This window comes from Bidens hawaiensis, unplaced genomic scaffold (assembly GCF_021521415.1).
Source record: "Bidens hawaiensis isolate Kalapana, Puna unplaced genomic scaffold, B.hawaiensis_p1.1 tig00016848_1, whole genome shotgun sequence".
Taxonomy (NCBI): Eukaryota; Viridiplantae; Streptophyta; class Magnoliopsida; order Asterales; family Asteraceae; genus Bidens; species Bidens hawaiensis.
In genome coordinates this window covers 148,993-160,404 of record NW_027492555.1, presented here as the reverse complement: position 1 = coordinate 160,404, position 11,412 = coordinate 148,993, and the positions used below count along the sequence as shown (strand labels likewise).

General features: G+C 34.9%; 1 pseudogene across 1 annotated transcript; it reads left to right on the top strand.

The window, feature by feature from the left end:
- Positions 1-1,790: 1,790 nt before the first annotated feature.
- Positions 1,791-9,681, top strand: LOC143552346 (uncharacterized; annotated as a pseudogene). Its single transcript, XR_013138638.1, has 17 exons — positions 1,791-2,057; positions 4,393-4,423; positions 4,758-4,823; positions 4,935-5,000; positions 5,084-5,184; positions 5,256-5,307; positions 5,400-5,471; positions 5,527-5,594; positions 5,676-5,724; positions 5,810-5,894; positions 6,410-6,511; positions 6,589-6,640; positions 6,740-6,791; positions 6,879-6,995; positions 7,073-7,687; positions 7,750-8,089; positions 9,203-9,681. The product of XR_013138638.1 is annotated as an uncharacterized LOC143552346 (transcript).
- Positions 9,682-11,412: the final 1,731 nt, after the last annotated feature.

Genomic DNA, 11,412 nt, shown 5'->3' with positions numbered 1-11,412 from the left:
TGATAGATAATTGATACGTGTAATTATTATACAGTTAGCCGTGCCCAACTGAAGAAAGGAATAACAATTAACGGTGAACGTAACCGACTTCAGGTGAGTTTCTAGCCCAATTCCTTGTTATGTTTTCGGGGCTGTGTGCATACTCGATGTGATTAGTTAATACACTTATCCTAAGTGATAAGTGTATGCCATATATGTATTATGTGAAATGTATGAATGGTTTCTTGCCGGTACATGAACGATATTCGGAATTGCATGTACTGCCAGGAAATGGTTGATGTTATATGTATGTTGTAATATGAAGAATGAATGATGTATGTATGTGCCAAAGTTACGATTATGTATATAGAAAAGTATGTTAAAAAGGTATAGAAGAAAGGATACCGGACCCTAATAATATCCGAGGATGAAGGGTACCGGACCCTAATAATATCCGAGGATGGAGGGCACCGGACCCTAATAATATCTGAGGATGGAGGGCACCGGACCCTAATAATATCCGAGGATGGAGGGTACCGGACCCTAATAATATCCGAGGTATGTAGGGCGAATGATCTTTATAACGTAAGGTTAGATATGTATGTGTATGAAAGATTGATGGACAGATTAAGTATGTAATGCACACCTACGGGCACGTGTATGTGTATGTAAAGTAAGTTATGTGATTAACTAGAACTCACTCAGCGTAACTGACTTTTAGTATGCACGCAGGCAAATAGGTTGAGGCAGCTAGCATGATTGAAGACACATGGCATGGAATCGAAGAGACTGGCATCTCGAAGAAATGTTGTGATGTTTTAAAGACTATGTTTTGTTTTAAATGACTATGAATGTTTTATAAGACAAGATTTGAAGATTATGTAATATATTATGGTTGAAGTTTTAATGTTCCGCGAATGCTTTAATTAACTCTGATATTAAGAACTGTGTTTATGAGTAAATCCAACAACAAAGTAGGGCTACCGGTAACGGGGCCTTACAGTCGCCCCTACTCCACCAATCAAAATCCAACACTCGAGGCATAAACATACTATACTTCGCTTCGCTATCTCTCGTCCCCACTTCTCTTCGTCATCACCTGCCTTCTTTTCCAAACTTTGACGTGAACTGTAAATAAATTAACAGTATTGGAATTTTTTATTTAAATTTAAATTTGTTTTAACAACCTTCTTTTTACAAACTACAAACCAGAGGTGCATAAATCGGGTTTTCCAAATACCATGTTTTGGGTTCAGGTATGATCGGGTATTGGCAATAATCAGGCCGGGTTCGGGTCCGGGTATACCCTATGCATAGGTTTCAGGTCGGGTATAGAAACGGGTATTCTAAAACCGGGTATTTGAATACCTATTTTCGGGTATTGAAAAAACCTTATTTTCGGGGTTTTTCCGGGCTTTTATCCGTGTATAGACTGGCTTTTTTAAGAATGTTGCACTATTTAGGGATATTTATAGGTCTTTTTCATATATTTTTCGGGTATAGATCGGGTATTTGTTAAACCCAGTTTCGGGTATTGGTAAAACCCGGTTTCGGGTATGGAACCAGTTCCAGTTTTCGGGTATTACCAGGTACAAATCGGGTTCGGTTCCGGGTATAAGTTTTTGTATTGAAATGCATACCATATCCGAACTCTACGAATCGGGTATTAAAATCCGGTTCCAGGTTTTTTCAGGTCCTGTTCCGAGTTCGAGTTTTTTTATACACCTCTGCTACGAACCTTTAATCCACATGTCATTAGGTCCAACTACCTATATGCGGTCCAACAAACTCTACATTAATGTCACATTAGTCAGGTAAAAGCCTATTAGGGATTAACACTTGTATATTTATTCTTCTTCTTCATCTACATCACATCTACTACAGTTGCCAGCCAGAATAACCGTAACCGTAACGGTAACGGTAACGATGTCGAACGGTGGTCAGACTCAGACACTATCGCCGTTGTACGTCAATTCCTTCCGTATATCCGCCGTCACCAGCCGATTACTTTCTCACGTCCGCGGTGAATCAAACACCGACAAAAACGAATTCTGTAATCTATGCCTCTCACTCGCTAGGTATATTAATATTATTATTCTTATTATTAATTTGCAGCTTAAGATCAATCTATTTATCTAGAAATTAGGGCCGGCAATTGAGCACCTGATGTTGTTTAAGACACGATTAAACCTGTTAATATAAAAAAGTACATTATGTGTTTTTTTCTAAAAAAGAAATTGAATAATTGCTACCGGCTAACCGATCTGCGGAAGCCTCACCTAAGGCCAACACCGGTGAATATCGCGAATAACGCACGGCAATGTGATGAGATAATTCAATTCAATTCAGTTTTATCACTTATTAATATTAATTTGCAGCTTAAAATCAATCTATTTATCTAGAAGTTAGATTAGGGCTGGCAATTGAGCACCTGTTTGTTTGTTTGTTTGTTTGTTTGTTTGTTTGTTTGTTTGTGTATGACACAAACCTGTTAATAAAAAAAAGTACATTATGTGATTTTTTTTCCTTCAATTTTTTTTAATAATAGCTACCGGCTAAACTCATCGCATCGGATACACTTGCCTTCTAATCCGGGGAAAACCCTCACCTAAGGCCTAATACCCGCCCGAAGGCACGACAATGCGGTGAGATAAAACCAGTTCAGATCAAGGATCCAACTAGTGAACGCCACCTACTCGCCTAGTTTCCCATCATCACCTTGTGCCGCCGAAACTAAACGATGGGGTACTTACCACTCCACTACAAGCTCTCATTGGCTTGAATAATTGACATTAGTAGGCACTTTCTTTATTGGTACATGAAACTTAAAACTGTGTTATAGTGTTATAAAAAAGAGAATAGATGAGATATAAAGTAGTTAAACAAGTCGTATTCATGTTTGATACTTGTGTTTAACACGATAAGACCTGTTTTGCCAGCCCTACTAGTAGAAATTAGAAATAGTTAAAATTTGTTTTTGAAATTAGGGTTGTGTGTAAAAGAAATCTGCATGAAGTTTTCTGATAGTTGATATTTACATGAAATAAGGTGTTATTGATCACTTATGCAGTGGATTTGTATATACTGATTTGATTCAGTTATCTGCATTATTAAGTTAAATTGTCCCAAAGTTTAGTTTTTTATGACTTATGTTTAAGAACTGAACTGTTTATATTAGTAAACTGGTGGATAGATTGTGAGACTGGAATTTGTAGAAGAATTTTGTAATATCTATAAACCAAGTTAATGTCTGCTGATTTGATTCATTTTTCTGCGTTACCAAGTTGAACGGTCAAAGTTTAGATCTTCACGTATGATTATGGTGAAAGAGTTATTATGATATCCGTTCCAAACCATAGGTTTTATTACTGCATTTTGTTTAATAAGCTGATTTTGCGAAATTGAGGAACTGATCGGTATAATGGAACATAACTGGTTAGAAACCGCAGAATTAATGTTTATATCACTTTTTTTCTTCTTAAAGTTTGATAATTGTATCGAGTTTCAGTTTAAAGTCAATCAGTTTATCCATCTCAAAAAAAGTCACATTTGTTCTAGATGGTGAAATTAGGGTTGTTTATGAACGAAACCTAAATGAAGTTTTCTGATAGTTGATATTTACATGAAATAAGTTATTATTGATCAGTTATCAAGTGGATTTGTACCTACTGATTTGATTCAGTTTTCTGCATTATCAAGTTGTATTGTCAAAGTTTAGTTTTTTATGACTTATATTTAAGAACTAAACTGTTTCAATGCGATATATGAGTAGACTGGTAGATAGATTGTGAGAAACTTGAATTTGTTGTAGAATTTTTTACATCTATATACCAAGTCAATGCCTACTGATTTGATTCATTTTTCTGCATTATCAAGTTAAACTGTCAAAGTTTAGTTTTTCACGTATGATTATGGTGAAAGAGTTATTATTATATCCATTTTGAACCCTCGTTTTTTTACTGCATTTTGTTTGGTAAGCTGATTTTGCGAAATCGATGAGCTGATCGGTATAATAGAACATAACTGGTTAGAAAGAGCAGAATTTTGAGTGAGTTTGTTTAAAATCAATACATCCTTTTCTTCTACCAGTACCAGTTGTGAAGTCTAATGTTATTATAATTTTTCTTAAAAGTTTGATAATTATATCAAGTTTCAGTTTAAAATCAATCAATTCATCCATCTAGAAAAAGTCAAATTTGTTCTTGTTTTTGAAATTAGGGTTGTGTGGGAAAGAAACCTAAATGAAGTTTTTTGATATTACTTGAAATAAGTTATTGATCACTTACGCAGTGGATTTGTATTTATTGATTTGATTCAGTTTTCTGCATTATCAAGTTATATTGTCAAAGTTTAGTTGTTGATCACTTATATTTAGATCATATCATGATTATGACTGCAAATTCAAAATTGCAGAGGTATTGACTATGCTGTTTCTAACAATGATGTGATGTTAGAAATATAGAAAGGAATGCGATTTCAGTTTATTATTTATACAAATAAATATATGAAAATATGTTGTATCTCACTTCGGCATCATATCTAATTGTAAGAGAAAGAATATATGTATGTATATATTTTAGATTGCAAATGCTATGTATTCCAAATTTAATGTAAACCTAAGTAGCACAAAATAAGAATGATATCCGTAACCAAACAAATATAGCCCCACCGCAACGCGTGGGTAATAACGCTAGTTCATTTAATAGTTTTAATGTTGTTTTTTTTAACTTTCAATCTGTTTGAACATCTTTCTGTTTGTTATCTATAATTAATTTCAGATATGCCAGATGAAAAATGATCTCACATCACAAGCAGCTGTTATGGTACTCATGATCTCTGTTAAGGTACTCACTTTCTAAAAAAATCACTTCTCTTATTCATTCTTGAAAAGTCAACTATAGTCAATCATTCCCTTATGTTGACTGCTAAGTGATTTGTATTTATTTTTAATATAGAGTGCATGTAATAATGGGTGGTTCAAGGAGAAGATAAAGGAAGAACTTTATGTTCTTGCAGATGAGGTTTGTAAATGGTTTTGACACACATTCTTTTTCTATGTTCACCATAACTTTTACATAAAAAAACCTTTGTTTTCATATTGTAGATGCAAAGCAGTTTTTGCAGTGTTAATGTTGATGAATTGAATTCCAATGTGAAGAATAAGGAAAGTTACTTACAGCCCATCATCTCCACAATTATGTCAAGGTGTTTATCGTCTTTCACACTTTCAATTTTTAGCATGCAATTTTCTTATTTAACAAATTTCTGACTTTCAGGTACTATCCAGGAATGAAAATGGGCGAAATATTTTCTCTTGTTGAGACCATGGTAATAAATGAATAATGCTCGTTTTCTATAGAAAAAAGGACATCTTGCAAATCCCTGATCTAACTAATTTTTATTTTTTGTATATGTTATAGCCGGGTTATGATTCATACGTTACCGATCTGCATATATCAAAGAGATCAAGAACTTCTCCCGATGACAAATTAGTAATCATTTCTTGTCATGTGGATTACAATTAAATATGTTTTTATTTTCTTGCAGTATTTATTCGTTGCTCAAACAGATAATACTGAGACATCATCATGTCTCATAAGTCCCCAACAAGTCAAGTATGTACTCACTTTTTCCATCTAAATTCTTCTTTTCACTGAATTGGGCTAAACTGTTATGCATTTGTGTTTAATTTATAGTTTTTTATTGAATGGGGAAGGAGTCAGTAAAAGGACTTCCATTCACAAGGTTTGTACATGCTGCTATACTGCTTGTACTATAATATGTTCTTGGTGAATGTTAACGTGTTTCGGTTTCTAAATTTCTTCATCAGGATTCTGGACCACAAATGCCAACACCGGTTACACACATGCTGAAATACGGGAGCAATCTTCTTCAAGTAGTGGGCCAGTTTACCGGTAATATTATCTGTCATCATCCAATCCTAGAATTATGTTCATGCTTGCGGTGCGCGCATATAATGTATATCATGTGTGAACCCTCGGGTGGGCAAAAGTGAAATTGCACTAATTTTGACGTTATTTTACTAATCTCGTGAAAATAACGTTAAAAGTGGCGGAAGGTTAATCAGGCATCATGTGGTGGCGTTGATAGCCAAAAGACAAGGGTACATGCACCAATTAGCCGGTGTCCCGATGATTGAGTGCTATGTGCCTTGTGTCCAAGGCTTGATGCAAAACTACTATCGAGCCAGGGGTCTCACCGGAAGCAGCCTCTCTATTCCTACGGGGTAGAGGTAAGGTTGTCTACATCTTACCCTCCTCAAACCCTACCATAGCTTTGCTATTGGTGGGATATACTGAGTACGATGATGATGATCATCATCATCCAATCCTAGAATTATGTTCATGCTTTACTAGTTGACTTAATGACTCCCCCTGAATTTTTATTATTATTGTTGTTTTCAATTCAGGGAGATATATTATAGTGATTGCCTTCATGAGTATGATCTCAAAACCTAGCTTTCTTACCATTGCCGACTATGTTCAACCAGTTGCTGCTCAACCTGATTCAGGTTAGATAGTTAGCCACATCACCACATGCATCTGTGGTTTTTTTTGTTTAACCCCCTTTTTATCCTTTTGATGATAGATAACGAGATAGTTGAAGGACCATCTAGAGTATCGCTAAAGTGCCCTATAAGGTATATAACTTATGAACTATACGATAAAACCGAGCACTTGTTGATTTGATCTTGGAAGTTTTGTAATTAAGTTTGGGTTCGGTTCTTATTATTATACAGTTTCAGTCGTATCAAGAACCCTGTTAAAGGACATTTATGTAAACATCTTCAGGTAAAGTCATAAAAAATGAAAAATCAATGCTTTCATGAAAATCTTGGTTTTTCTTTTATTGTTTATTAAAAAAGTTTTTATCTGCAGTGCTTCGATTTTGACAATTATGTGGAACTTAACTCAAGAAGACCACAGTGGCGTTGTCCACATTGTAGTCAATCAGTCTGCTTTCATGACATCAGAGTTGATCAAAGCATGGTCAAGGCAAGTCAACATTCATACTTTTATATTCATATGTTTTATTGTTATATATAACTTATGAGTATTTGGTTTGTTGTTAGGTTCTGAAAGAGGTAGGAGAAGATGTTTCATATGTGAAAATATCAGGTGACGGTTCATGGGAAGCTGTCGCTGAAAATATCAGCAATGAGGTTACAGAAAAACCAAATGATGCGCAGCCTATAAGCCAAGAAACAGCTGCCCAAAATGTTGATGATGTTATGGATCTTACTGAAAATGATAATGAAATTCACAATAATGTTGACGACGATGACAAAAAGCCTTTGCCAGCTGGCGAATCTGACGGTATGAATAAAAGTACATCCCCACTTATGGGAGACGGGATTTGGAGGGAGCTTTTTTCATCTGCACTTGGAACCAGGACTACTAATGCTCGATCAGATGTTGATGATATTATTCTAAGGAATCACCTCATGTTCAACTCCTTGGCCCAAGGTCAAAGTCAAACACCTATTTCTAGTAACGTGCAGTCACAACATAATGAAAACTCGAATAATAATAACGGGCACATTAGGCACTCAAATCCAGCCACGTGGATATCATGAACGCAAAGTGCTATTCAGGCACTTCCAGCTCAGACATCTGCAACAACGGTTGATGGTGACAGATTACATAACTTTTCAAGATCTCATCCAAGTCCGCCCACGAGTTCTCAGGTAAGACTATTTTCACTTTTTTGTTTATTTTTTTTTGTTTTTCTAAATTTGTCTATTTATAGAGTCAGGGTCTTTCTTCAAGTCAAAGTCAACCGCCTTCACAACTTGGTACTCGTTCAGCTTCACCTCTTTCAACAGACCGCTTTAGCTCACACCAAAACCAATCCTTGAGTCAAAGGGTTCACCTCCCGGTTCGGTCATCTGGTCAACCGTCTCCTCATATTCGGCTAGGTGGTATGGGTCCTGTGACTAGTCCTACAGGTAGTCATTCCCCTCAGTTTTCATTGGCTGCTATTCAACGAGCTACGTCCCAGAATAAGAGTCAAATGCCATCTACTCCACCTCCAGTTCAGACATCTGGATCATCACCTGTCCCGGTAGCAGCAACAGGAGACCAAAGAGGTAATGCTTAACATATTTTAGATAAATAAATATATAAATAAATAAGAAAAGTGTTAATTACTGGGATGCTCCTTGGAGTATATCCATATTGCATTTTTGCTCCCTACTTTTCTAAAATTACAAGTATGATCCCCAACTATTTTTAAAACGTAACACGGATGATTCTATGGGCATTAGTTTTCCGGTTAAGCGTGTGAAATGACTAACATACCCTTACTACTAAAAAGTAAATACATAAAAGAGATGGTGGTAGGGGTGTGCGTGGTGCGGTTCGGTGCGGTTTTGGCTAAAACCAAACCGAAAACTAAAACTTTGGTTTTTGGAGTTTTTGAAACCGTTCGGTTTCCGTTTTTTCGGTTTCGGTTTTTCGGATTTCGTTTTGGTTTTGGTTCGGTTTCCGTTTTTTCGGTTTTTGCCATTTGAGCTTGAAAATTTTAGCCCGAAAAAAATTTTGACAAAAAATAATGAATTTAGGCATAAATAATTTTGTTGATTGTAAGATAATAGACTATTATACATTTTATCAATAATATTGGAGTTACATATTTATTAAATTCTTATAAATTACTTAATATAATATATAAAAAAACAAAAATTTAGGAATATGGTTCGGTTCGGTTCGGTTCGGTTTTTTTTACATGCGAAACTAAAACCGAACCGTTAGTGCGGTTTTTACAAAAACATAAAACCAAACCGTCGGTTTTTGTTTTGGTTTGGTTTTTTCGGTTTTGATTTTTTGGTTTTTTCGGTTTCAGATTGGTTTTTTCAGTTCACGCCCCTAGATGGTGGGCCGTGTCAGTTAGTTAATATGTGCGCATATGTTTATCACTGTGTGTGTATATATATATTATAGAAATATATTTTTTCAATATTATTTAAATGATGGGCCCTAATCATTTTTTGATTATTTTTTAAATAAGGGTATAATAGTAAACTTTGTAACCCAATCAACTAGAAAACATAACGGCCATTCATTTTAGGGAGCACTAGTGTTACCCGCTACAACCTATTAGCGATCATGCTTGTAATTTTAGAAAACCGATACTATGGAGCATCCGAATAATTAACAAATAATAAAATAGAAAGAATTGATATAAGTTACTATGGATCCAGGGAGTTCCGCAGAGGAAAACTGGAGGCCAAGTGGACGGATGAGAGGAAGCCTTTCGGGACATCAATTCACGGATGCTTCAATAAACCAGTTCATAATTAAATCAAGTGAACCAGTTCAAGCGGCTAGACCACCACCGGTTTTGAACACACCTAGACCGTTCATACCGCCTCATTTACAAGCCCTAATGGCTAATAATAATAATAATAATAATAACAATAACCCCTCCAGACCTCAAGCAGGAGGAAGCAGTCCAGGTTCAGACAGTAGCATGGCTAGTGGTGGTGCTGCTGCTGCTGGAGATAACTGAAGTGGGTCCACAAGGGACTCTTATCATTGTTGTAAAAAAGTTTTTTTTTTATTTATTTATTTTTTTATTTTTTATTTCTGTGGAATAGTGTTTAAAACATAGTATAAAGAATTGTAGGTGTCATTCAAAGTATGTATGCATTACAGCATAATTTTTTTGAATGACTATAATGATACTATTCAACTTTTTTTTTTTTAATTAGAGTTAACATTATAGATACAGTTTTGTCGTGTTGGTTTTTATATTATATTTTGTGTTGAAGACGTGGCTGACTAAGTTGTATGAGCCGTCATGCCAAACCGAAGGTGGTGCCGTCCAAATTAAGACCATTCCCGGCTAGGTTTCTAGGAACCACGTGGTCATTTATTTCAAATAATAAAATAATTTATTTTATCCTACTCTTTTTAGTACGCCAACCGTTTAAATCTTACTTGACACGCTTAAACCATCTTAATTTTCTGTCATCTATCGATTGCTTTTGAAAAACTTTATTTTTGTCCTGTGCATTTTTGTGTGCTCACACATCCATCTTAAGTCTTAACATCTTCATAGGTGTTCATGTTTGTCTTCTTAATGACCAAACAACATATTTCATGTAACTTAACCGTTTAAATTGCAACTCTATAAAGTTTATCCTTTAATTGAAACCTTTTGCCACGCAATAAGCATGTAGCTTTTCTCCACTTGCACCAATATGTCTGAATGTGATGAGCTATATCAATTTCAATAGTCATGTAATTTTGGACAATCGACCCTGAATATTTGAACTTAGTTGTTTGCGGGGACTACTTGGTCTTCAATGTAAAGTTTACAAGCATGAATTAATGTTTGAGTATACTAGACTTAGAGGGTGTTTGGCTGAGCTTATTTTTTTTTTTTGCTTTTTAGAGGGGCAAAATGTCCAAAATGCCATTCAAAAGCACCTAAAAGCACCAAATTGAAGCTTTTTTGCTTTTTGGAGGGGCATTTTGGACATTTTGCCCATCCAAAAAGCAAAAAAAAATAAGCCCAGCCAAACACCCCCTTAATGTTTGAGTATAAGTGGGTAAATGAGCTGAACTACTCGTAAGATATTGAAATGAAGTCAAGCCAAATTGAGTCAAAATTGAATCCCCTTTAATAAACAAATTTGAGCATCATATAACCGAGCTTTAAGGCCTAAACTTTTTATTTGTATAAATAAATAACTTTTATTTAATAAAATAAATGTGTATTACTATAATAAATACTAGTCCTATATAAAATTCTGAATATAGATATGTAGAAAACATTTGTTTATATATAAAAATATATGTAACAAACAAGACGAGTTCAAATTTAATAGCTTTATTATCTAGACGAGCTCGAGCTTGAATATTTATATTCCATTTTTATTCACAACAAAGTAATGTTTTTATAGGTTTGTTGATCTTTTCCCCTTTAATTACATGATTTAACAGAAACTTGAACTATATACTACAACTAATAAATAAATAATATTTTCACGATATAGGTTGGGATAAATTATAGTATATTTAATTTCCAACTGTGTCATTTTATTTTTAATACACAACTACTTTTCAGACCCGCAGCGTTGCATAAAAATGGAATAACTGTTTTGGCCCGTTTTGACTCATCATTAACGAACCACGGCTCAGCACACCAAGTAGCTAACCACCATCATCGCGACTAAAGTGAGAAAGTAACCAAATGTTGCCCACTTTATCAGCCACATCCTACCAAATCGAACACCACAAACAACTTCTAAGGGGTTAAACTTCAATCTACAACAACAATTTCAAACTATATCAATATCAAATCAATTGTAAAGTTCCAAACCAAACCATCAGATTCATTTGCCTTCAAACTAACAGCAATGAGAGCATGCCCTGAATATTTATTTAACCTAGTATTGTTCAAATT